Source organism: Mobula hypostoma, chromosome 3, assembly GCF_963921235.1.
Source record: "Mobula hypostoma chromosome 3, sMobHyp1.1, whole genome shotgun sequence".
Taxonomy (NCBI): domain Eukaryota; kingdom Metazoa; phylum Chordata; class Chondrichthyes; order Myliobatiformes; family Myliobatidae; genus Mobula; species Mobula hypostoma.
The window spans coordinates 5,949,294-5,974,979 of NC_086099.1; the positions used below are offsets into that span (position 1 = coordinate 5,949,294).

At 44.0% G+C, this 25,686-nt stretch overlaps 1 protein-coding gene across 5 annotated transcripts in view; it reads right to left on the bottom strand.

The window, feature by feature from the left end:
- dym (dymeclin) overlaps positions 1-25,686 on the bottom strand; it is a 405,267-nt gene that overhangs the window by 180,091 nt on the left and 199,490 nt on the right. The gene's annotated exons all lie outside the window — the stretch shown is intronic.

The following is a 25,686-nucleotide window of genomic DNA, read 5'->3' on the forward strand; positions in this document are numbered from 1 at the left end:
CTGTTCTTCATTGCCCTCAACTTCCCTACATACGAAACAATCTTGAAATACTGCATAGTTAATGTTTCAGTCTCAACAGATCTCTGGAATAAAGAATTTCAACGTTTCATGACTGTTGAAAGTATGAAAGTATCAATCCCCACCTTAAGTTCTGAAACTATGGCGGCAAGTTCTAGATTCACCATATGGGGAAACATTTTCTCTGAATATATCTTATTGAGCCCTCTCAAAATCATACACACTTCAGGAAATAATATCATTCTTCTACATTCTAATAACCGTAGGCTAAATTTATTTAACATTTACGGAAAAATCAATGTCCACATTCCATTGAATCTTCTCTGATCTTCCTCCAATGCACACAAATAGCAACACCCCCCCACCTTAAGGAGACTGAAACTGTAACCTGGATTCCAACTGCAAACTCAACATCACCTTGTAGAATTTTGACAAGCAAATTCTCTTCTTCCATCCTATCCCTTTTGCAATAATGGCCAACCTTCCATTTCATTTCCATAGATGCTCCAGAATTCCTCCAGCATTTTGTGTGTTGCTCCGGATTTCCAGCACCTGCAGGATCTCTTGTGTTTACAACCTTCCACTTTCCTTACTTTCTGTAGCCATGTGTGTCTAGTGTATAATGACCCCTAGCTCCCTCTATACATCCCTCCATTTTAACAATAATTTAATTTTCTATTCTCCCTGTCAAAGTAGATAACCTCACATTCACCCACATTGTGCTCCAACTTTTACCCACTCACTTAGCCTACATCCCTTTGCAGGCGCTTTGCAACATGTTTTGCCATTGATTGTTGCAACATCAACGAAATGAGCTGCAACGCATGTTTCCTTTAACTAACTCATAAATAGTCAAGGCCCAAGCAGTGATCGCTGAGACAACCAGCTATGGCCAACCCAAAAGCTTTCTGTCGGACGACATATCATTGATGAAGGTAGAGCAAAGGGCAGGGTGTATATGGATTTTAGTTAGGCATTTGCTAAGGTTCCCCATAGTTCATTTCATTCAGAGTGTCAGGAGGCATGGATCTAGGGCTGTACGGATACAGAACTGGCTTACCCATAGAAGGGAGAGGGTGGTAGTAGATGGAGTGTATTCTGCCTTAGAAGGGCAGAGAGACGATTCTGTGGACTCGAACAAGAAACATGGATGGTAGTTTGCATTCCAGGTGCTTGCAAGGGTCCGCAATATTTCTAAACGTGTCCACAATATCCTGAAAGGGGAGGATAAGTCCAGCAACATATTGGTACCAAAGACATAGGTATGAAAAGAGAAGAGGTCCTAAAAACAGAATACAGGAAGTTAGGAAGGAAACTGAGAAGCAGGTCCTCAACAGTAGTAATCTCAGAAATGCTGCCTGTGCCATGCGACAGTGAGGATAGGAATAGAATGATAAATGTGTAGCTGAAGATATGGAGCAGGGATTCAGATTTCTGGATAATTGTGACATCTTCTGGAGTAGGTGTGGCCTGTACAAAAGGGATGGGTTGCACTTCAATCTGAGGGGGACCAATATTCTTGCCATCACGAGGAAATCTGCAGATGCTGGAATTTCAAGCAACACACATAAAAGTTGCTGGTGAACGCAGCAGGCCAGGCAGCATCTCTAGGAAGAGGTACAGTCCACGTTTCGGGCCGAGACCCTTCGTCAGGACTAACTGAAAGAAGAGCTAGTAAGAGATTTGGGAGTGGGAGGGGGACGGGGAGATCCGAAATGATAGGAGAAGACAGGAGGGGGAGGGATGGAGCCAACAGCTGGACAGTTGATTGGCAAAAGGGATATGAGAGGATCATGGGACAGGAGACCTAGGGAGAAAGAAAGGGGGAGGGGGAAGCCCAGAGGATGGGCAAGGGGTATAGTCAGAGGGAGAAAAAGGAGAGTGAGAGAAAGAATGTGTGTATATAAATAAATAACGGATGGGGTACGAGGGGGAGGTGGGGCATTAGCGTAAGTTTGAGAAGTCAATGTTCATGCCATCAGGTTGGAGGCTACCCAGACGGAATATAAGGTGTTGTTCCTCCAACCTGAGTGTGGCTTCATCTTTACAGTAGAGGAGGTCGTGGATAGACATATCAGAATGGGAATGGGATGTGGAACCACTTTCAAATCTCTTACTAGCTCTTGTTTCAGTTAGTCCTGACGAAGGGTCTCGGCCCGAAACGTCAACTATACCTCTTCCTAGAGATGCTGCCTGGTCTGCTGCGTTCACCAGCAACTTTTACGACTGTTGCTCAATATTCTTGCAAGCAGGTTTACTAGAGCTGTTGGGAGTGGTTTAAACTAAGAAGGGAGTCAGTATGATAGAGCTGAGGATGAGCCAGCAGGTTTACAAGTAGATGATGGATGTAACATGAATGAGAGGAAGGACAAGCCAATGATTGGGTACAAATAGAGACAGAGCAAAGAATTAGATTGTACCACAGAGGGAAAATTCAAAGGGCAAAGAATGCAGGACTGAAGGCATCGTATTTAAATACGCGTAGCATTCGGAATAAAAAGGACAAACTCGTGGCGCAATTACAGTTTGGTTGGTATGATGTTGTGGGCATCATTGTGTCATGGCTGAAAGAAAGCCACAATTGAGAGCTTAACATCAAAGGATATACTGGGATGGGGGAAGGGACAGTTTCACTCTGCTCCCTCCCCCAGCTGCCTATCACCTCCCTCATGGTTCCGCCTCCTTCTACTACCCATTGTGGTTTCCCCCATTCCTACTTCACCTTTCCTGCCTATCACCTCCCTGCCTCCCCTCCCCCACCCCTTTATCTTTCTCCTTACTGGTTTTTCACCTGGAACCTACCAGCCTTCTCCTTCCCACCCTCCCTCCACCTTCTTTACAGGGCCTCTGCCCCCTCCCTCTTCAGTCCTGACGAAGGGTTCCGGCCCGAAATGTTGACTGATCGCTTCCACGGATGTTGCCCGACCTGCTGAGTTCCTCCAGCGTGTTTTGAGGGTTGCTTTGACCCCAGCATATGCAGTTTATTTTGTGTTATGGAAAAGAGTATACAGTCAACATTTCGGGCAAAAACCCTTCATCAGATCTGTAGAGGCAGATGTGGCACTTGTCCCACTGTAGGTTGCCAAGTGGCATGCCTGTCCCTACACCTCCTCCCTCACTACCATTCAGGGGCCCAAACAGTCCTTCCAGGTAAAGTGATATTTCACCTGCGAGTCTGTTGGGGTCATCTGCTGCATCTGGTGTTCCCAATATGGCCTCCGGTATATCAGTGAGTCCCGATGTAGATTGGGAGATTGCTTCATTGAGCACCTTCGCTCTGTCCACCACAAAATACAGGATGTCCCAGTGGCCACCCATTCCCATTCCCATTCCAACACGTCAGCTCACGGCCTCCTCTACTGCCATGATGAGGCCACACTCAGTTTGGAGGAGCAACACCTTATATTCCATCTGGGTAGCCTCCAACCTGATGGCATGAACATCGACGTCTCAAGCTTTCGAACTTCCAGTAATTGCCCCTCCTACTTCACTATTCCCCAATCCCATTTCCCTCTCACACCTTCTCTTCTTACGTGCTTCACCTCCCTCTGGTGCTCCTCTTCTTTCCCCTCCTTCCATGGTCTTCTGTCCTCTCCTATCAGATTCCCCCCTTCTCCAGCCCTTTATCTCTTTCACCAATCTATTTCCCAGCTCTTTACTTCGCCCCTCCCACTCTCCCAGTTTCACCTATCACCTGCCACCCTGTACTTCTTCCTCCTCTCCTCCCACCTTCCTTACCAGTTATGGGGAAGGATCTGAGTCTGAAACATCGACTGTTTACTCTTTTCCATTGATGCTACCTGGCCTGCTGAGTTCCTCCAGTATTTTGTGTGTGACACCAAATATTAAATTGTTTACTTACTAATGCTTGGCTCTGCATCATTTTAGAACAGTCTTGGTGCACTACAGCACAGAAACAGACCCATCACCCTATCTAGTCCATGCTAAACTATTAATCTGCCTGGTCCCACCGACCTGCACCAAGACCATAGCTCTCTATATCGCGCCCATCCATGTACTCATCCAAGCTTCTCTTAAATGCTGCAATCAAACCCACATTCACCACTTCCGCTGACAGCTCGTTCCACCCTCTCACCACCCTCTGAGTGAAGAATTTTCCCCCATTCCCCTTAAACATTTCACCTTTCAACCTTAACCCATGGCCTCTAGTTGTAGTCTCATCCAACCTCCATGCAAGAAGCCTACTTGTACTTACGCTATTAATATCCTCATAATTTTGTTTACCTCTATCAAATCTCCCCTCATTCTCCTACGTTCTAGGAAATAAAGTTCTAGCCTATTCAACCTTTCCCTGTAACTCAGGTCCTTGTAAATTTTCTCTGCAATCTGTCAATCTTATTGATAGCTTTCCTATAGGTAGATGACCAAAACTGAACAGAATACTCCATATTAGGCCTCACCAATTGGCTTATACACTTTCAAAATAACATCTCAATTCCTGAACTCAATTCTTTGATTTATGAAGGCAGATAATAATTCACACCCAAGTATGAACACAACACTCACTACCACAGGCTACACCAGACAAAGAGTCACAACAGACATTTGTAATGGTTGGATTCACCCATCTTGCAAATTCAGCCAGCTCCATCATGTGCACTAGCCTCCCCCCATGGAGGACACCTTCAAAATGTGATGCCTCAAAAAGGCAGCATCCATCATTAAGAGACTCCTTCACCCAGCACATACCCTCTTCTTATTATCAACATCAGAGACAAGGTACAGGAGTCTGAAGACCCCTACTCAAAGTTTTCTCAACAGCTTTCTCCCCTCTGCCATCAGACTCACCCCCATGATCAATCCCTCCCTATTTTACTTGTTTAATTCTTTTAAATATACATTGCTTATTGTAAGTTATAGTATATCTTATGCATTGCACCATACTGCCACCACAAAACAACAAATTTCACGACATAAGTCGGTGATATTAAACCTGGTACTAGTAGATATAAGTGGCAGAGTAGAGATAAGTCTCTACCAAAGAAGGTGCAAGGCACTACTTCCCACCACTAGCTTGCAGGTCACCCTTGGGCAAGGTGTTGCACCTGCTTAGCCCCCTGATCAGGGATCACTTGAAGCTACGGGAGCCAGTAGTCGATGAGCAGTGGATATGCAGTGCTGCATATCACAAGTCCTGGTTATGCGACAACCAATGCCAGGTAGACAGTCTCTGACGAGTATTTGTAATGGTTGGATTCACCCATCTTGTAAAGACACTGCATAGAAGAATTTGCCAAGAATAACTATGGTCATAAATAGACCATGATCTCCTATGTCATACAACACAGCACATAACAATGATGATGACTAGTAGATAGTAATACTAAAGACAATTTGCAAAAGGAGAAGACCCCTCATGGTTCCAGTTTTAATTGGAAGATTATTGTGACTGTTGGACACGGAACCTCTGAACCTCAAGAATTCACTGTAAGAGTTGGGCAGGTCAGACTACCAAGCAGAGCTATTATTAACTGCTTTACCAAAGACCCTCTCTCCATCTAACATCAGAAATGGTGCATTGTTCAGCGACATTCACAATTTCTCAGATAATGAAGCTGTGAATCTTCATGAAGATTAGCACAACTTCTTTAAGAAAGGTTGGTACAACACCGTGGGCCAAAAGGCCTGTAATGTGCTGAACTGTTCCATGAATGTCCACATAACCAACATTCATACATGAGTTAAAAATGGCAACTAACACTCATGAGGTACCACCACCACATCAAGGTTCCAAGCTCAAAGTAAATTTATCATCAAAGAATATCTATATCACCATTTACAACCCTGAGATTTATTTCCTTGTGGGCATTCACAGTAAATACAAAGAAATACAAAAGAAGTAATGAAAAAACACACACAAAATGATGGACAAAGAATCAATGTGCAAAAGACAACAGACTGTGCAAATACAAATAGAAAGAAAAAAAAGAAAAAATGTCAATAAATAAATAAGGAATAAATATCATCAGATGAAAAGGACTGGAGGGCGGAGCTTCGGACGATGGCACCTAACAGTGACTCCTTCGCTTGCATCTTTGGAAGCAGCTCTAATTCTATCTTTAATATCTCCCTTTTACCTTTTCAGGTTTTTTTTTGAAAATCCTGAACTGGAGTTACACACTGACTACGGTTCTTTGCAGGAATGCCTCATTACCAGCCACTTTTCGATATCCCAAGGACACGGCCTGGAAGACTAGCAAGCCTTCAGGGTACTGGGTTTTCGTGGCCCTGAAGGCGGGCGGATTCAAGGTGGGTGATGCTGCCTGATGTGTCATGGGAGTACATGGAAGATTGTAAGCAACGAGCTGACTGCCGACTGTGTGCCCAGAGACCCAAGTTCTTTGGGCACAGAGCTCGGAAAAAGCAACGCAACAGACATTTAACACCATAAATCAGCGAGTTGGTTTGTTATGTTTCCTCTCTCGCTGTGAAATGGGGACACTTCTTTTTCTCTTATTAGGGGGACAGAGAGAGAGCCTGTGGTATGTCGAATTACCAGGTGAACGAGTAGGCTTTGGGGTACTGCAAGTCTGTGTCTTTATTGATACTTTGCTGCACACGTGAGTGCTCAGTGGAGGGTGCAAATGCTTTTTTGTTGGTGGGGGAGGGGGTCATTGCTTTGCTGCTGCTTGGGAGGGGCTTTGGGTTTCTAACATTTAACTGTCGCTCATTCTTTGGGGCACTCCTCTGTTTTCATGGATGTTTGCGCAGAAAAGAATTTCAGGATGTACATTGTATACATTTCTCTGACATTAAATGTACCTATTGAAACCTATGGAAAAGCCCTTGAAAGTGAGTCCATAGGTTGTGGATGCAATTCAGTGATGGGATGAGTGAAGCTGAGTGAAATTATCCCTTCTGGTTCAAGAGCCTGAAGAGTGAGGGGTAATCACTGTTCCTGAACCTGGTGATGGGGGTCCTGAGGCTCCTGCACCTTCCTCCTGATGGCAGTAACGAGAAGAGCATGGCCTGGATAGTGTGGATCCTTGTTGATGGATACCGTTTTCATGTGATAGCACTCCATGTAGTGTGCTCAATGGTGGAGAGGACTTTACACATGATGGACTGGGCTGTATCCACTACTTTTAGAGAGTTGAGAGTCTAACCACTTTCTTTGACGTTCAATTTTATTTCCATTATCTCATTCCCCACTATAACCAGTTTGGAGTTATTACCGATTTGAAACAAAGATGATATCATTATTAGAAGTGGTAAATACAGAACAGACTTCAGAAATTATACGGTAGTTGACTTTCTAAAACCTCTCCATAGCACAGAAGGTGCAAATTAAGACAACCATGGGATACTCTTCATTTACCTGGATGAAAGCAGCTGTGACACTCATCCAAAATAAAGTCTGGATGAGGCGAATTTGATTGGAAACAGTAAAACTTTGGATGCTTTGGGACAGAGACCTGTACGAAAGACAGATGGTGATTGATCAATCTCTATCCATGTTTTGGAATCATTTGGACTGATTAAGAATTGAAATAAGAATTATCAGGTTAATTTTTATCAAATTACTTTCTAAATCATTTTTTTGTGGAATCATTTGTCAGGTGGTAGCCTGACTTTGGCAAGTGTGGCCCAGTGCTCATACTCCTGCTCCAATGCCCAACTGTTCAATTGACAAACAAGCAGCTAGTCAAACATTAAAGCTTTTACTGCTGTAAGTGGGGCCCCACATGGTAACACAACTTCAAATGACATATTCAGGTGATATGGGTGGCCAGATCAAACACACAGCAAATTCTAGATTCAAGATTGTTTAATATCATTTCCAGTACATAAGTGTAAAGGAGAACAAAATAATTATTTCTCCAGATCTGGTGCATCACACAAAAACACACATGATAAAGAACAAATAACAAAAAATAATAAATATAAATACATCAAACCACACAGAATGCAAGAGGAACTCAGCAGGCCAGGCAGCATCTATGGGAAAAAGTACAGTCAACATTTCAGGAGAAAGGGTTTCAGCCCAAAACATCAACTGTACTTTTCTTCCATAGATGCTGCCTGGCCTGCTGAGTTCCTCCAGTATTTTGTGTGTATTGCTTAGTTTTCCAGCATCTGCAGATTTTCTCTTGTTTGAAACATAAGTACATCAGATAGTTTATATACATAGATTGATTCTATGTCCATAAAGCGACACTAAGCACAGGAGAGTCTGTACATAAGGTGACTGACAGGAAATGATAAAGTAGCGGTGATTGGGGGTGTGGAGGGGTGGGTTAGTGGGTGGAGGTGTTACCAAACCTTGCTGCTTGGGAAAAGATAGCTGTTTTTGAATCTTGTGGTGCTAGTGCAGATGCTACATAGCCTCCTCCTTGATGGGAATGGGACAAACCGTCCATGAGCAGGGAAGGTATAATCCTTCATGATGTTACTGGCCCTCTTCCAGCACCTTTCTGTAAACTGCTGACTAAATTGTTGACTGATGGCTAAATCATGCCATCAGTTTTATCAGTGTACCAGGATGTCATTGACATACAGAAACAACTAAAAATTATTCAAAAAATACCAAGTCATAAGACTTAAATACTTCTAAATATTACATCAATTAAATGATTATATTTCAGTCCTGATGCAGAAGTTTGACCAAAAACACTGATGATTTATTTCCATATACTGAAGCTGCAGGACCTGCTGAGTTCCTCCAGCAGATAATTTGTTACTCCAGATTCCAGCATCTGCAGTCTCTTGTCACTTAGACAACTGTGTGCCACACAAAATGTAGTATGTGGTTGTGCTGAAGATTTGGAGATTACTAAGGTAAGATTCATCAGGGTGTTGCCTGTATTGGACAACTCCAAATACTGGAGAGAGATTTGTTTTCTCTCGAGTGAAGGGGGTTGAGGGGTACCCTGTTAGAGGCAAACAATATTATGAGGGGAATATATAGGATAGTTAGTCAAAATCTTTGTCCCAAAGTAGGGGTATCAAAAATAAGAGGGCACAGGTTTAAAACAGAAGGAGAGAGTTTTAGAAGGGATTTGAGGAGTATGGTTTCTTCCACGTACACAGTGCCATGTGGAATGCACTGTCAGAGGAGATGAGGGCGGAATCAGATACAGCAACTACATTTGAGGTACTTAATGACACTTACTGCAAAGAAGGACACAGAGTTAATGCAAGCAAATCGAATAGTGTAGAAAGGCAAAAGATCAGTATGAATACAGTTAAGGTGGCGCGGCGGCCTCTTCAAGCTTATCTGCAGAAGGCTTAAATTCCTCTTTTTAGTGATAGTCATATTCATAGTCATACTTTATTGATCCTGGGGGAAATTGGTTTTCATTACAGTTGCACCATAAATAATTAAATAGTAATAAAACCATAAATAGTTAAATAATAATATATAAATTATGGCCGGAAATAAGTCCAGGACCAGCCTATTGGCTCAGGGTGTTTGACCCTCCAAGGGAGGAGTTGTAAAGTTTGATGGCCACAGGCAGGAATGACTTCCTATGACACTCTGTGTTGCATCTCGGTGGAATGAGTCTCCGGCTGAATGTACTCCTGTGCCCACCCAGTACATTATGTAGTGGATGGGAGACATTGTCCAAGATGGCATGCAACTTGGACAGCATCCTCTTTTCAGACACCACTGTCAGAGAGACCAGTTCCATCCCCACAACATCTCTGGCCTTACGAATGAGTTTGTTGACTCTGTTGGTGTCTGCCACCCTCAGCCTGCTGCCCCAGCACACATCAGCAAACATGATCGCACTGGCCACCAGACTCTTTTTTTCCCTTTTCAAAGTGGTTGGGTTCTATCGAGGTCCTGATCTGCAAGTGGCACTCAAACTTCTGTTTTTTACGGCAGATGAGTTCCTGTTCCTGGAGTTCTCCAGCTGGTCATTTTCCACCATTCTCCAGGCGCGGTTTGGAAGATGGCACCTCCGGGGTATGGCCCTGTGGGACTGATTCCAGGCTGGTGTTGCCGACTGAGGCTTCGCGGGAGACAGAACGTCAGGACTGCGCTGCAGCGGATGTATGGACAGAAGTCTCTACCATCGATTGACGGCACTCCCTTTCTTTTTCTCTCAATGTTTGGGAGAGTTTGTTGCCGATTCTTGAGTCGAAAAATCTCAGAATAAAAAGTGACGTGGCAGACGGTAATATTGTAACAGCGACTGTCAGTCTCCCCTTTTGCTGTGAAAATGGGTGGTATCTCTCTATCCCTTGTGGCATGTCAAATTGTTGGGTAAACAATAGATTTTGTTGACTGCAGATCACGGTCTTTCTTTGGGTGCCTTGCTGGTGCTTGGAGGTGATGGGCGCTGACGCTTTTTGCTGAAGCAGGTGGGGGGGGAGGGGGAGGTTGATGCACTGCTGCTTGCGCGGGGGAGAGAGGGGCTTTAGGGTTCTAATGTTTTTCTGTCATTCATTCTTTTGGGGTTCTTCTGTTCTTCATAGATGTCCGTGACGACAAGTATTTCAGGCTGTACACTGTATACATTCCCTGATAATAAACAGAGCCCTTTGAACCATTTGAACAATGGGCTGAAGAGCTGGTTTCTGTAATATGGCTCTTCATCAAAATAGTTTAATGCAGAATCAAAAAGCAATGCACTGTTATAGGCAATAGACAATAGGTGCAGGAGTAGGCCATTCGGCCCTTCGAGCCAGCACCACCATTCACTGTGATCATGGCTGATCATCCACAATCAGTACCCTGTTCCTGCCTTCTCCCCATATCCCTTGAACTCCACTATCTTTAAGAGCTCTATCTAACTCTTTCTTGAAAGAATCCAGAGAATTGGCCTCCTCTGCCTTCTTAGGCAGAGCATTCCACAGATTCACAACCCTCTGTGTGAAAAAGTTTTTCCTCAACTCCATTCTAAATGGTCCACCCCTTATTCTTAAACTGTGGCCTCTGGTTCTGGACTCCCCTAACATCTGGAAAATGTTTCCTGACTCTAGTGTGTCCTATCCGTTAATAATCTTATTTGTTTCAATCAGATCCCCTCTCATCCTTCTAAATTCCAGTGTATACAAGCCCAGTCGCTCCAATCTATCAACATATGACATTGCTGCCATCCCTGGAATTAACTCAGTGAACCTATGCTGTACTCCCTCCATAGCAAGAATGTCCTTCCTCAAATTTGGAGACCAAAACCACACACAATACTTCAGGTGGGGTCTCACCAGGGCCTTGTACAACTGCAGAAGGACCTCTTTTTTTCTGTACTCAACTCCCCTTCTTATGAAGGCCAACATGCCATTAGCTTTCTTCACTGCCTGCTGTACCTGTCTGCTTACTTTCAGAGACTGCTGAACAAGGACACCCAGATCTCGTTTTACTACCCCTTTTCCTAACAACATCATTCAGGTAGTAATCTGCCTTCCTGTTCTTGCCACCAAAGTGGATAACCTCACATTTATCCACATTAAACTGCATCTGCCCACTCACCCAACCTGTCCAGGTCACCCTGTATTCTCATAACATCCTCCTCACATTTCACACTGTCTCCCAGCTTTGTATCATCTGCAAATTTGCTAATGTTACTTTTAATCCCTTCATCTAAATCATTAATGTATGTTCTAAATAGCTGCGGTCCCAGCACCGAGCCTTGCGGTACCCCACTAGTCACTGCCTGCCATTCTGAAAAGGACCCGTTAATCCCTACTCTTTGTTTCGTGCCTGCCAACCAATTTTCTATCCATGTCAGTACCCTACCCCTAATACCATGTACTCTAATTTTGCCCACTAACCTCCTATGTGGGACCTTATTAAAGGCTTTCTGAAAGTCCAGGTACACTACATCCACTGGCTTTCCCATGTCCATTTTCATAGTTACATCCTCAAAAAATTCCAGAAGATTAGTCAAGCATGATTTTCCCTTCGTAAATCCATGCTGACTCGGACCTATCCTGCTACTGCTATCCAAATATACCGCTATTTCATCTTTTATATTTGACTCCAGCATGTTCCCCACCACTGATGTCAGACTAACTGGTCTATAATTGCCTGTTTTCTATCTCCCTCCCTTCTTAAAAAGTGGTATAACATTAGCTACCCTCCAATCCGCAGGAACTGATCTTGAATCTACAGAACATTGGAAAATGATTACCAATACGTTCATGATTTCTAGAGCCACCTCCTTAAGTACCCTGGGATGCAGCCCATCAGGCCTGGGGGATGTATCACCCTTCAGTACAATCAGTTTAACCATATAACCATATAACAATTACAGCTCGGAAACAAGCCATCTCGGCCCTTCTAGTCTGTGCTGAACTCTTACCCTCACCTCGTCCCACCGACCTGCACTCAGCCCATAACCCTCCATTCCTTTCCTGTCCATATAGCTGCCAAATTTAACTTTAAACAACAACATCAAACCTGCCTCAACCACTTCTGCTGGAAGCTCGTTCCACATAGCTGCCACTCGCTGAGTAAAGAAGTTCCCCCTCATGTTACCCCTAAACTTTTGACCTTTAACTCTCAACTCATGTTCTCTTGTTTGAATCTCCCCCACTCTCAATGGAAAAAGCCTCTTCACGTTAAGTCTATCGATTCCCCTCATAATTTTAAATACCTCTATCAAGTCCCCCCCAACCTTCTACGCTCCAAGGAATAAAGACCCAACTTGTTCAACCTTTCTCTGTAACTTAGGTGATGAAACCCAGATAACATTCTAGTAAATCTTCTCTGTACTCTCTCTATTTTGTTGACATCTTTCCTATAATTCGGTGACCAAAACTGTACACAATACTCCAAATTTGGCCTCACCAATGCCTTGTACAATTTCAACATTACATCCCAACTCCTATACTCAATGTTCTGATTTATAAAGGCTAGCATACCAAAAACTTTCTGCACCACCCTATCCACATGAGATTCCACCTTCAGGGAACTATGCACTATTATTCCTAGATCCCTCTGTTCTACTGCATTCTTCAATGCCCTACCATTTACCATGTAAGTCTATTTTGATTAGTCCAACCAAAATGTAGCACCTCACACTTATCAGCATTAAACTCCATCTGCCATCTTTCAGCCCACTCTTCCAACTGGCCTAAATCTCTCTGCAAGCTTTGAAAATCTACTTCATTGTCCACAACTCCACCTATCTTAGTATTATCTGCATACTTACTCATCCAATTTACCACCCCATCATCCAGATCATTAATGTCTATGACAAATAACATTGGACCCAGTACAGATCCCTGAGGCATACCACTAGTCACCGGCCTCCAATCTGACAAACAGTTATCCACCACCACTCTCTGGTATCTCCCATCCAGCCACTGCTGAATCCATTTTACTACTTCCATATTAATACCTAACGATTGAACCTTCCTAATCAACCTTCCATGTGGGACCTTGTCAAAGACCTTACTGAAGTCCATATAGACAACATCCACCGCTTTACCCTCGTCAACTTTCCTAGTAACCTCTTCAAAAAGTTCAATAAGATTTGTCAAACATGACCTTGCACGCACAAATCCATGTTGACTGTTCCTAATCAGACCCTGTCTATGCAGATAATTATATATACCATCTCTAAGAATACTTTCCATCAACTTACCCACTACTGACGTCAAACTCACAGGCCGATAATTGCTAGGTTTAGTCTTAGAACCCTTTTTAAACAATGGAACAACATGAGCAATACACCAATCTTCCGGCACCATCCCCATTTCTAATGACATTTGAAATATTTCTGTCAGAGCCCCTGCTACTTCCACACTAACTTCCCTCAAGGTCCTAGGGAATATCCTGTCAGGACCCAGAGACTTATCCACCTTTATATTCCTTAAAAGCTCCATTACTTCCTCTTCTTTAATCATCAGAGTTTCCATAACTTCCCTACCTGTTTCCCTTATCTTACACAATTCAATATCCTTCTCCTTAGTGAACACCATTTTACACATTTTACCCAACACCATTTTCTGCCTAATGTGAACCTCCTTCAGTTCCTTCGTTACCCTAGTCCCTCTGGCCACTATTACATCTGGGAGATTGTTTGTGTCTTCCCTAGTGAAGACAGATCCAAAGCACCTGTTCAGCTCGTCTGCCATGTCCCTGCTCCCCATAATAATTTCACCCGTTTCTGTCTTCAAGGGCCCAACTTTGATCTTAACTAATTTTTTTCCCCTTCACATACCTAAAGTAGTTTTTACTATCTTCCTTTATATTCTTGGCTAGCTTACCTTCATACCTCATCTTTTCCCCCGTATTGCCTTTTTATTTATCTTCTGTTGCTCCTTATAAGTTTTCCAATCCTCTGGCTTCCCACTCATCCTTGCTATGTTATACTTCCTCTCTTTTATTTTTATACTGTCCTTGACTTCCCTTGTCATCCACTGTCGCCCCTTACTCCCCTCTTTGGAATGAACTGATCCTGCACCTTCTGTATTATTCCCAGAAATACCTGCCATTCTTGTTCCACTGTCATCCCTGCTAGGGTATCTTTCCAGTCAACTTTGGCTAGCTCCTCCCTCATGGGTTCATAGTCCCCTTTGTTCAACTGTAATACTGACACTTCCGATCTTCCCTTCTCCCTCTCAAATTGTAGATTAAAACTTATCATATTATGGTCACTACCTCCTAATGGCTCCTTTACCTCGAGTTCCCTTATCAAATCTGGCTCATTTAAAGGCAACTGTTAGTCTTGCGAGACCATGGATCTCCGTCTGGAAAGTCTTCACTCTCCAGGGCGCAGGCCTGGGCAAGGTTGTATGGAAGACCAGCAGTTGCCCATGCTGCAAGACTCCCCTCTCCACGACACCAATGTTGTCCAAGGGAAGGGCATTAGGACCCATACAGCTTAGCACTAGTGTCGTCGCAGAGCAACGTGTGATTAAGTGCCTTGCTCAAGGACACAACACGTTGCCTCGGCTGGGGCTCAAACTCACGACCTTCAGGTCACTAGTCCAATGCCTTAACCACTTGGCCACGTGCCCACATTACACAACACTAAATCCAGAATTGCGTTCTCCTTGGTAGGCTCTAATACAAGCTGCTCTAAGAATCTATCTCTTAGGCTCTCCACAAACTCCCTTTCTTGGGGTCCAGTACCAAACTGATTTTCCCAGTCTGCCCGCATGTTGAAATCCCCCATAACAACCATAGTATTACCTTTGCGACATGCCAATTTTAACTCTTGATTTAGCTTGCACCCTATATCCAGGCCTGTAGATAACTCCCAGGGTGTATGGGGTGTCAGGGAGGGGTAGCACCTCTGGTGGGGGAACATGTCGCATCCTTTTCAGGGCGGTTAGTCCACCTTTGGCCCCACCTGGCACTCAGCTCTCACTTGTGGCTCCCCGTAGCTGTTTGCATGCGACAGCGGCCACACCCCGGGCAACGGCTTCGACAAGCCGGCTAAACCAGGTGAGGGTAACCGACGGGTCTCAAACCCTCGGTGTGATAGGAAGTTGTCTATCCCAGCATGTGAAGACAGACTCCGGCAGATTGAGCGGACGAGACCAATGGAAGGTCCAAAGGTCAAGAAGGCGGTCTCTGCAAGCGTCGTGGAATGTGTAGAGCAGGACAAGACACAGAAGACGTCCTGGTCATCCACTGCGCCTGGTCCCACCTCCAGCCGTCTAGACTCTGTCTTGCCACTGGATCCAGATGGGAATTGGGAAGAGAGAGTGAGGCTGACGCTGCGCAACTCTCCCTCACTTAAATCCAAATCACGCACTAGTCTCGACACCATCATAATGGTGTCAAGGTCCTCATCGACGTCAACGATGGACGAACAACCAACCAGATAACTCGCATTAGGGTCTTTTTGCCCTTACAGTTTCTCAGTTGTATCCATACTGACTCTACATCTCCTGATTCTATGTCCCCCCTCGCAAGTGACTGAATTTCATTCCTCACCAACAGAGCCACCCCACCCCCTCTGCCAACCTGTCTGTCCTTTCAATAGCTTGTATAACCCTGAATATTCATTTCCCAGCCCTGGTCCTCTTGCAACCATGTCTCTGTTATTCCCACAACATCATACTTGCCAATTTCCAATTGAGCCTCAAGCTCATCCACTTTATTTCTTATACTTCGTGCATTCATATATAATACTTTTAATCCATTACTCCCCTCACCTTTCACACTGATTGCTATTGCACTTGGCCATATTCTCCGATCCCTTCCTGAGCTTTCTGCCCTGTTAATTCTGTAGTCTTTCTTAACTTGTCTCATTCTCTCTTTCCCCTTTAACTCCTTCCTTATATTTCCAGTTCATCCCCTCCCCCCCCACTACTTAGTTTAAACACATCCGGGTAGCAGTGGCAAACCTGCCTGCCAGAACGCTGGTCCCCCATCTGTTAAGGTGCAACCCATCCCTTCTGTACAATTCATCCTTACCCCAAAACAGATCCCCGTGGTCCAAGGATCTAAATCCCTGCCTCCCGCAGCAGCTCCTCAGCCACACATTCAGATCCCCTATCTCAAGCACTCAATGTTTTAGAAACAGCTTCTTCCCTCTACTATCAGATTTCTGAATGATTCATGAATCATGAACACTATCTCACTATTTGCTCTCTTTATGCACTATTTTGATATATATATTTCTTATTGTAAATTATAGTTTTTTTTATGTATTGCAACTGTAATGCTGCTGCAAAGCAACAAATTTCATGACATATACCAGTGATATTAAACCTGATTCTGAGCAGGACATGCATTCGAGGCCTCCACTGGTCAGTTCAACCATGGGTGTTGTGTCCTAGCCCTCTACGTTGAAGTCGATTCACAAGCCAGTACACATGCCGCAGTAGTATGATTTGGAGAATGAGCTGCTGCCCATGCAGCTCAGAGGAATGGCAGAGACTGATACAGTTTGACACCAGCGACATCACAGGAGTTACCAGACAGCACTGAACTCTACATGGGACTGCCTTAGGGCCTCCAGGTCCAGATTTTTCCTCTGAGTTTACTCTTGAGGCCTTCCCCAAGGCAACGGAGGTTTGAGATCAGAGTTTTCTTTCTCCTAGAAGAGCTGCCAACCACGGCTAACAAGCCCCATCTCCCCAAAGTGTCTGGTTTTAAGGCAAAAGTAACCTGCCTTTGCCCCTTCACTTCTCAGTAGAAACGGTTCTGCCAGGCTTAGCAGTTAAGATAGCTGTGAAGGCTAGGAAATGGACTTGATCTTCAGAGGCTATTTCAGATGCATGCCATTGAGAGCATTTAAGAGGCTCTCTGTTAATATTGTCTCTCCCTCATAAATCAGTACTCTTGGAAAATCCACCGAGTAGCTAGAGTACACAGCATTCAATTTCAGACGAGGCTGAGAGAAACCTCAGGCTGGTGTCTGGGCCACTGCAAGGGATTTTGTCTTTGGTGGCCCTGCAGAGGTAATGCTGTTGAATGCCACAAGGAATGTGATGTGTAGTCAAGTTGTTGGAACTTATGTAATGTGAAGACAGGGAACTCCAGTTCAGCATCTTCACATCTTCTACGGCTCGAATAACTGGCTTCCAACAAGAGTAACTCATTTCCTTCATGCTAGGTGTGATTGCGTTCACTGGAAAAGCTCTTCCAGAACCTTAATGACCTCATTTTAATTCGTGACTCTACACTTTGCCACTTTCCTGTACTAACAAGTATAAACAAGCTCCTATAGTAACAAGCATAAACACAAGAGATTCTGCAGATGCCGGAAATCCTGAGAACCACAAACAAAATTCTGGAGGAACAAGGCAGATTAGGCAACATCTATAGAAAGGAATAAACAGTTGACGTTTCAGAGCAAGACCCTTCATCAGGATTGGAAAGGAAGGGGGCAGAAGCCACAATAAGATGGGAGGAGGGGAAGGTGAAGTCAGGTGGAAGGGGAGGGGGAATAAAGTGAGAAGTAGGGAAGTAATAAGTGAAAAAGATAAAGAGCTGAAGAAGAAGGGTTCTGATGGGAAAGGACAGTGGACCATGGAAAAAAGGGAAAGAGGAGAGGCACCAGTGGGAGGTGATGGGTAGGTGAGGAGAAGAGAAAGGATCAGAGGGGAACCAGAATGGGGAACAGAAAAAGAGAGGCAGGGGTAGAGAAATCGATGCTCCTGCCTTCAGGTTGGAGGCTATCCAGATGGAATATATAATAATAAGCTCATTCACTCTCATCTTGTATATACAATTCAGTCCTTGTTTCTGAAGTTTGAACCAAGGTTGAAATGTGTTCAGAAGAAATTGAAACCATTGATATCAACAGTTTTCCAGCCACCCACGCCCCCACGTCATATTTGTTGTTTTAAGAGTAAGTTCTGATGACTGTATGATCAAGAGTTGCAGTTGTAGTGGAGGAACTTGCTGTAGGTAGTTTTAGATAGATGTGTGCTTTCTGCATCCACTTTGTTTTGTGCCATCAAGTGGATTGAAATGGTTACTCTGATGGTCAGAAGCTCAGGAGCAGGCTGAGCTGAATTGTTGACTCAGTACTTCAACTCAAACTCAGTTACAAACCCTGCATCTTTATGCACTCAGGAACAAACTACTAAAACTCTCATGCTCTGTCTGCCTGTTTGTGACCTCCAATTAGCGCAAACCGTGCATTACAGCGGCACTTTTTTTGGCTAAATCGAATTAAAATGCGCTAACTTACAGAATGCAGGCAAAGTTCAGGGTTATATATTCGTAGAAAATTGCTCATTCGCAAAACTCAACAGGCTGCCTTTCACCCAAGAGCTGATCCGCCATCATGAAAATCGGGACGCGACAGCCCGACGCATGTGCACGGCCAGTCTCAGCAGCAACACCTACCGGAGCAAAAGGGCAGGGCAGCTCTATTTCGAGGGGTCACATTCTGCTAATCACTATCAGCATGTGCAGGATTGGGACAGACCTACCTGCCACCCATCAATAAGAGATAATTAAATTTTATTGTAATGACGTACTTTGAGACACCCATAAAACCCTTTGCTGCAGTCAACGGACAGCAGCGACTATATCACGTCCATTTAGGAGCGCCAACCACATCATCAAGAATAATCAGCATCCGTTGGTGTTACTGTTTCGTATCAGTGCATGGGCGAGAGGAGTACGAAGTGCTATGGCTTGGGTGATGGGTTGATAGGCAGCATAAGTTTGGCAAGGATTAGATAGGTCAAAAGGCCTGTTTCAGTTTTGTAGTATTCTATGACTCTATCTAAAGTGTTAGGTAGACCACAGTTGGAGAACAGTTTGATTTTGGTCATCCAAGTAAAGATGCAATTGAACACGACAGGATGCAGAGGGGATTGATCAGGATGTTGTCTGATATTGAGAGAGAATGTCACATATGTGTTCCATGGAGAGAAGAAGGCTGCAACTGGGGGGAAACAGACTGAGGAATTGGTTGTTGATTTCAGAAGGAGTGGTGGACCGCACAACCCAATTTACATCGGTGGTGTGCAAGTGGAACAGGTCAAAAACTTTAAGTTCCTCGGGGTCAATATGACAAATGAACTGACTTGGTCCAACCAAGCAGAGTTCACTGCCAAGAAGGCCCACCAGCGCCTTGACTTCCTGAGAAAACTAAAGAAATTCGGCCTGTCCCCTAAAACCCTCACTAATTTTTATAGATGCACTATAGAAAGTATTCTTCTAGGGTGCATCACAACCTGGTATGGAAGTTGTCCTGTCCAAGACCGAAAGAAGCTGCAGAAGATCGTGAACACGGTGCAGCACATCACACAAACCAATCTTCCTTCCGTGGACTCACTTTACACCGCACTCTGTCGGAGCAGTGCTGCCAGGATAATTAAGGGCACGACCCACCCAGCCAACAGACTCTTTGTCCCTCTTCCCTCCAGGAGAAGGTTCAGGAGCTTGAAGACTCGTACAGCCAGATTTGGGAACAGCTTCTTTCCAACTGTGATAAGACTGCTGAACGGATCCTGACCCGGATCTGGGCCATACCCTCCAAATATCTGGACCTGCCTCTCGGTTTTTTTGCACGACCTTTCTTCCCATTTTTCTATTTTCTATTTATGATTTATAATTTAAATTTTTAATATTTACTAATTTTAACTATTTTTAATATTTAATATTTGTAATCCAGGGAGTGTGAAGCGCAGATTCAAATATCGCTGTGATGATTGTACGTTCTAGTACTAATTGTTTGGCGACAATAAAGTATAAAGTATGTCAACAAGTATATCTGCCATTTCTTTGCCCACTCTCCTAAACTGACCAAGTCTCTCTGCAACCTTTCCGTTTCTTCAACACTTCCTGCTCCTCCACCTGTCTTGGCACCGTCCACAAACTTAGCCACAAAACCATTTAATCCATAATCTAAATCATCAATATACATTGTAAAAAGAAGCAGCCCCAACACCAGACCCTGCGGAACACCACTAGTAACCGGCAACCAATCGGAATAGAATCCCTTTATTCCCACCCTTTGCTTTCTGCCTATCAGCCAATGCTCCACTCATTCCAATATCTTTCCTATAATTCCATGGGCTCTCATCTTATTAAGCAGCCTCTTATGCGGCACCTTATCGAAGGCCTTTTGAAAATCCAAATACACAACATCCACAGCCTCTCCCTTATCAATCTTATTTGAGATTACCTCAAAAAATTCCAATAGATTGGTGAGACAGGATCTTTGCTTCATGAAACCATGCTGGCTTGGGCCTACCTTGTCTTGCACCTCGAGGTATTTCACAACCTCGTCCTTGAGGATCTACTCCAATAACTTTCCAACTACCGATGTCAGACTAATAGGCCTTAATTTTCTTTTTGCTGCCTCCCTCCTTTCTTAAACAGCGGAGCTATATTTGTGACCTTCCAGTCCTCCGGAACCATGCCAGAGTCTATTGATTCCTGGAAGATCATTTCCAATGCCTCCACAATTTCCAAAGCTACCTCCTTCAGAACCCGTGGGTGCACCTCATCCAGTCTGGGACACTTATCTATTCTTAGTCCATGTAGCTTCCCAAGCACCTTCTCTCTAGTAATCTTGACTGTACCTAATTCTAGGAGCGTCATAGGAAGTCATTCCTGCCTGTGGCCATCAAACTTTACAACTCCTCCCTTGGAGGGTCAGACACCCTGAGCCAATAGGCTGGTCCTGGACTTATTTCATAATTTACTGGCATAATTTACATATTACTATATAACTATTATGGTTCTATTACTATTTATTATTTATGGTGCAACTGTAACAAAAACCAATTTCCCTCGGGATCAATAAAGTATGACTCTGACTATGACTATTCCCTGAGACTTCTGGCTATCAGGTATGTTGCTGATGTTTTCCACTGTGAAGACTGATGCAAAATACTCATTTAGTTCCTCTGCCATCTCTTTGCTACCCATTATAATTTCTGCAGCATCATTTTCAATCGGTCCTATATCTACCCGTGCCACTCTTTTACTCTTCATATATTTAAAAAATCTCTTAGTATCCTTCTTTATGTTAATTGACAACTTCCTTTCATAATTCATCTTTTCTTTCCTAATGACTTTCTCAGTTTCCTTCTGTAACTTTTTAAAAGTCGTCTAGTCCTCAGTTTTCCCACTAATTTTTGCTTCCTTGTATGCCATCTCTTTTGCTTTTATTTTAGCCTTAACCTCTCTCCTTAGCCACACTCGTGCCATTTTTCCATTCATGATTTTCTTTTTTCTTGGAATACATTTATCCTGCACATACCTTATTCCTTGTTGGAATTTCATCCAATTCTGCTCTACCATCCCTCCATCTAGCTTACTTTTCCAATCAACTTGGGCCAGTTCCTCTCTCATACCACTGTAATTTCCTTTGTTCCAGTGAAATATCAATACACCTGATACCAGCTTCTCCTTTTCAAATTTGAAACTGAACTCAATCATATTATGATCACTACTTCCAAGGGGTTCCATTACCTCCAGCTCCATAATCGCCTCAGGTTCATTACACAGCACCCAATCCAAAACAGCCAGTCCCCTGGTGGGCTTATGGACAAGCTGCTCCAAAAAGCCATCCTGTAGGCATTCTACAAACTCCCTCTCCTGAGATCCAGTACCTTCCTGACTTTCCTAATCCACTTTCATATTTGATATCGTTACTTACTATCAGGGCCACGCCACCCCCTTTACCTACCTTCCTATCTTTCCTATACACTGTGTATCCTTGGACATTCAGCTCCCAATCACATCCATCATTTAGCCATGACTCAGTGATGGCCATCATGTCATATCTTTTAACCTGTAGCTGTACAACAAGGTCATCCACTTTATTTTTAATGCTGCGTACATTTAAGTACAGTACATTTAGATAAGTATCAGTTACCGATTTTGCTACATTTCCATTGCACAGCAAATTATCCTGTCTATTCACCTACCTGTCCTTCTTGCCATCTTTGCTGCACAGTATCTTTGAATTATTTCTATTTTCCTCTTCCTCGACCCTAACACCCTGGTTTCCTTCCCCTTGGCAACTTGGTTTAAACCCTCCCTAACAGCTATATTAAACAATCCTACCAGGATATTAGTACCCTTTGAGTTCAGGTGTAACCCATCGTTTTTGTACAAGTCATACCTCCCCAAAATAGATCCCAATGATCCAAAAATTTGAAGCCCTGCCCCCCGCACCAGTTACTTAGCCACACATTCATCTGCTTAATTTTGCTATTCTTACCTTCATTAGCGCGTGGCTCAGGCAGTAATCCTGAGATTATTACTCTGGAGATCCGGCTTTTCAATTTTCTCCCTAGCTCCCAGTAATCTTCCTACAGGACCTCCTCCCTTTTTCGGTCTATGTCATTGGTACCAACATGAACCAAGACTTCCGGCTGCTCGCCTTCAGAATACTCTGCACCTGATCTGAGATATCCCGTGCCCTGACACCAGGGAGGCAACACACCATCCGGGTATCCTTGTCTGGCTCGCAGAATCTCCTGTCTGTTCCCCTCACTATGGAATCCCCTATAACTACTGCATTTCTCCTTACTCTCTTGATCACAGCACTGGGCAGAGTGCCAGAGTCCCGTTCGCTGTGGTCTTCTTCTGTCAGGTCTACCTCTCCAACAGTATCTAAAACGATATGTCGATTTCTGAGGGGGACTGTCACAGGGGTGCTGTCCACTATCTCTCTCTAGGTATTATCAATCACCTCCTCACCTTCCATAACTAGCTGAAGGTCATCAAGTTGTAGCTCCAGATCCCTAACATGGTCCTTAAGGAGCCTCATCTCAATGCACCTGCTGCAGATGTAATCCTTGGGGAGGCTGGGAGTCTCCCAGGGTCCCCACATCTTGCACTCCAAGCACACTAATCCTAGATGCATACATCTAATGCTACTGTTATTACTAAATAAATAAACCCGTAACTTAACCCTTTATTATGAGACTCAACGGTCGCAGGAAGTCTCTTCCCGTTTCCGCCAAAGCCCGTTCAGCCAAAGGCCTCTCACTCTGCGCCCTCTCACTCCACAGCCCGCTCCGACGCTGCCCGCTGGCTAGTGCAGTGCTCTGTTTAAGCCTTCTGCGCCCTGAGGTCACGCACCTGCGCAGTTATTTTACCCCAAGAAGTTAAAAAAATATATATCTGAATTTTCTCCCAAAAAATGGCAACTTACTCTGCTCAACCAACACACATAAAAGTTGCTGGTGAACGCAGCAGGCCAGGCAGCATCTCTAGGAATGCTGCCTGGCCTGCTGCGTTCACCAGCAACTTTTATTTGTGTTGCTTGAATTTCCAGCATCTGCAGAATTCCTGTTGTTTGAACTTACCCCGCTGCCTGCTTGCTATGAATCGAAAGAAACTGTTGAAGATCGCTTCATTTCTTAGCCTTCCGCGCTCTGTCACGCGCCTGCGCAGTCGTGCCTCTTTTATCCCAAGAAGTTAAAAAAAAATCTGAATTTTCTCCCAAAAAACGGGTTCTTACTCCGCTGCCTGCTTGCTGTGAATCATTTTGGGCCGCTTATCAAAGAAAGGATGTGCTCACATTGGAGAGGGTTCAGAGGAGGTTGAAGAAAATGATTCCAGGAATGAAAGGGTATCATATGTGCAATGATCGAAGGCTCTGGGCCTGGAATTTAGAAGAATACGGGAGATCTCATTGAAATCTATTAAACGTTGAAAGGCCTAGGCAGAGTGGATAGAAGAGGATGTTTCCTTTGTTGGGGGAGTCTCAGACCACAGAGCAAACTTCTATAGACCTGTGGCAGAAACTGTGCTTACTGGCTGCATTACGGCCTGGTATGGGAACTCCAATGCCTTTGAAGAGAAAATCTTGCAAATGTAGTGGATTCGGCGCAGTACATCATGGGTAAAACCTTCCCGAACGTTGAGAATATCTACAGAAAACGTTGCCGTAGAAAAGCAGCAACCATCATCAAAGGTCCTCACCACCCAAGCTATGCTCTTTTCTCTCTGCTACCATCAGGTAGAAGGTACAAGAGCCTCAGGACTCGCACCACCAGGTTCAAGAACAGTTACCACCCCTCAACAATCAGGCTCTTGAAGAAAAGGAGATAACTACACTCATTTAAGGGCTCCTTAATCTAATTTCATGCTCGTTATTTATTGCTATTTATTTATTATCTGCATTTGCACAGTTTGTTTACAGTCTGCAGTTCCTGAAGTTTACAGTTACTACAGTTCTACAAATTTGCTAAGTATGCCTTCAGAAAAAGAATCTCAAGGTTGTATGTGGTGACATGTACGTACCCTGATAATAAATTTTACTTCGAACTTTTTGAACTTTGAACAGCCTCAAAATAGAGAGGCATCCATTTAGAACAGAGATGAGGAGGAATTGGTTTAGCCAGAGGGTGGTGAATCTGTTGAATTCACTGCCACAGGTGGCTGTGGAAGCCAGGTCACTTGCTGCATTTAAGGCGGTGGTTGATAGGTTCTTGATTAGACAGACTATGAAAGGATATGGGAGAAGGCAGAAGGATTTTATTGAGAGGGAAGTGGATTAATCATGATGATACAGCAGAGCAGACTCAATGGACTGAATGGCCTAATTCTGCTCCCATAAGTTAGGGCCTTATGGTCTAAAAATTAACAAGCACATTTATGCCTTTTTGTTATGAAATGAAGTATATATTAAACATGAAAAGCAAGAGGTTGGAATTGTCACTGGAAGGGAAAAAGCCAGGAGCTACTTGACACATGCTTTCTTCAAATATGTTGAAGCGTGATAGATATAGGGAGTGCATTTTGACCTGAAGCATTTCTTAAAACAATTATAGATTTATTATATTTTATTAATTGTGGTAATATTTTGGTTTATGTGCTGTGTGTGACGGAGGGGTGGAGCTTAGGATGATGGCACCTAACGGCGACTCCTTTGCTTGTATTTTCAGAAACAGCTCTATCTCTATCTTCAATATCTCTTTTTATCCCTTTCAAGGTACTTTTGAAGACCCCGACATGGAGTTACACACTGACTTCGGTTCTTTGCTGGAATGAGACCCACTTTCAGGGCCTCACGACCGGCCGCTTTTCAATACCCCAAGGACATGGCCTGGGAGACTAGCACACCTTCTGGAGACTGGCGGATTCGAGGCCGGTGTCACCGCTTGAGGTGTCGTGGAAGTACACGGAAGATCGAAAGCAGCGAGCTGGCTGAAGGCTGTGTGCCCAGAAACTCAAGATCTTTGGGCACAGAGCTCGGAAAAAGCAACATAACAGACCTCTAACACCATAAACCATCGAGTTGCTTGTCATGTCTCCCCACTCGCTGTGAAACAGGGACACCTCTTTTTCCCTTATTAGGGAGAGAG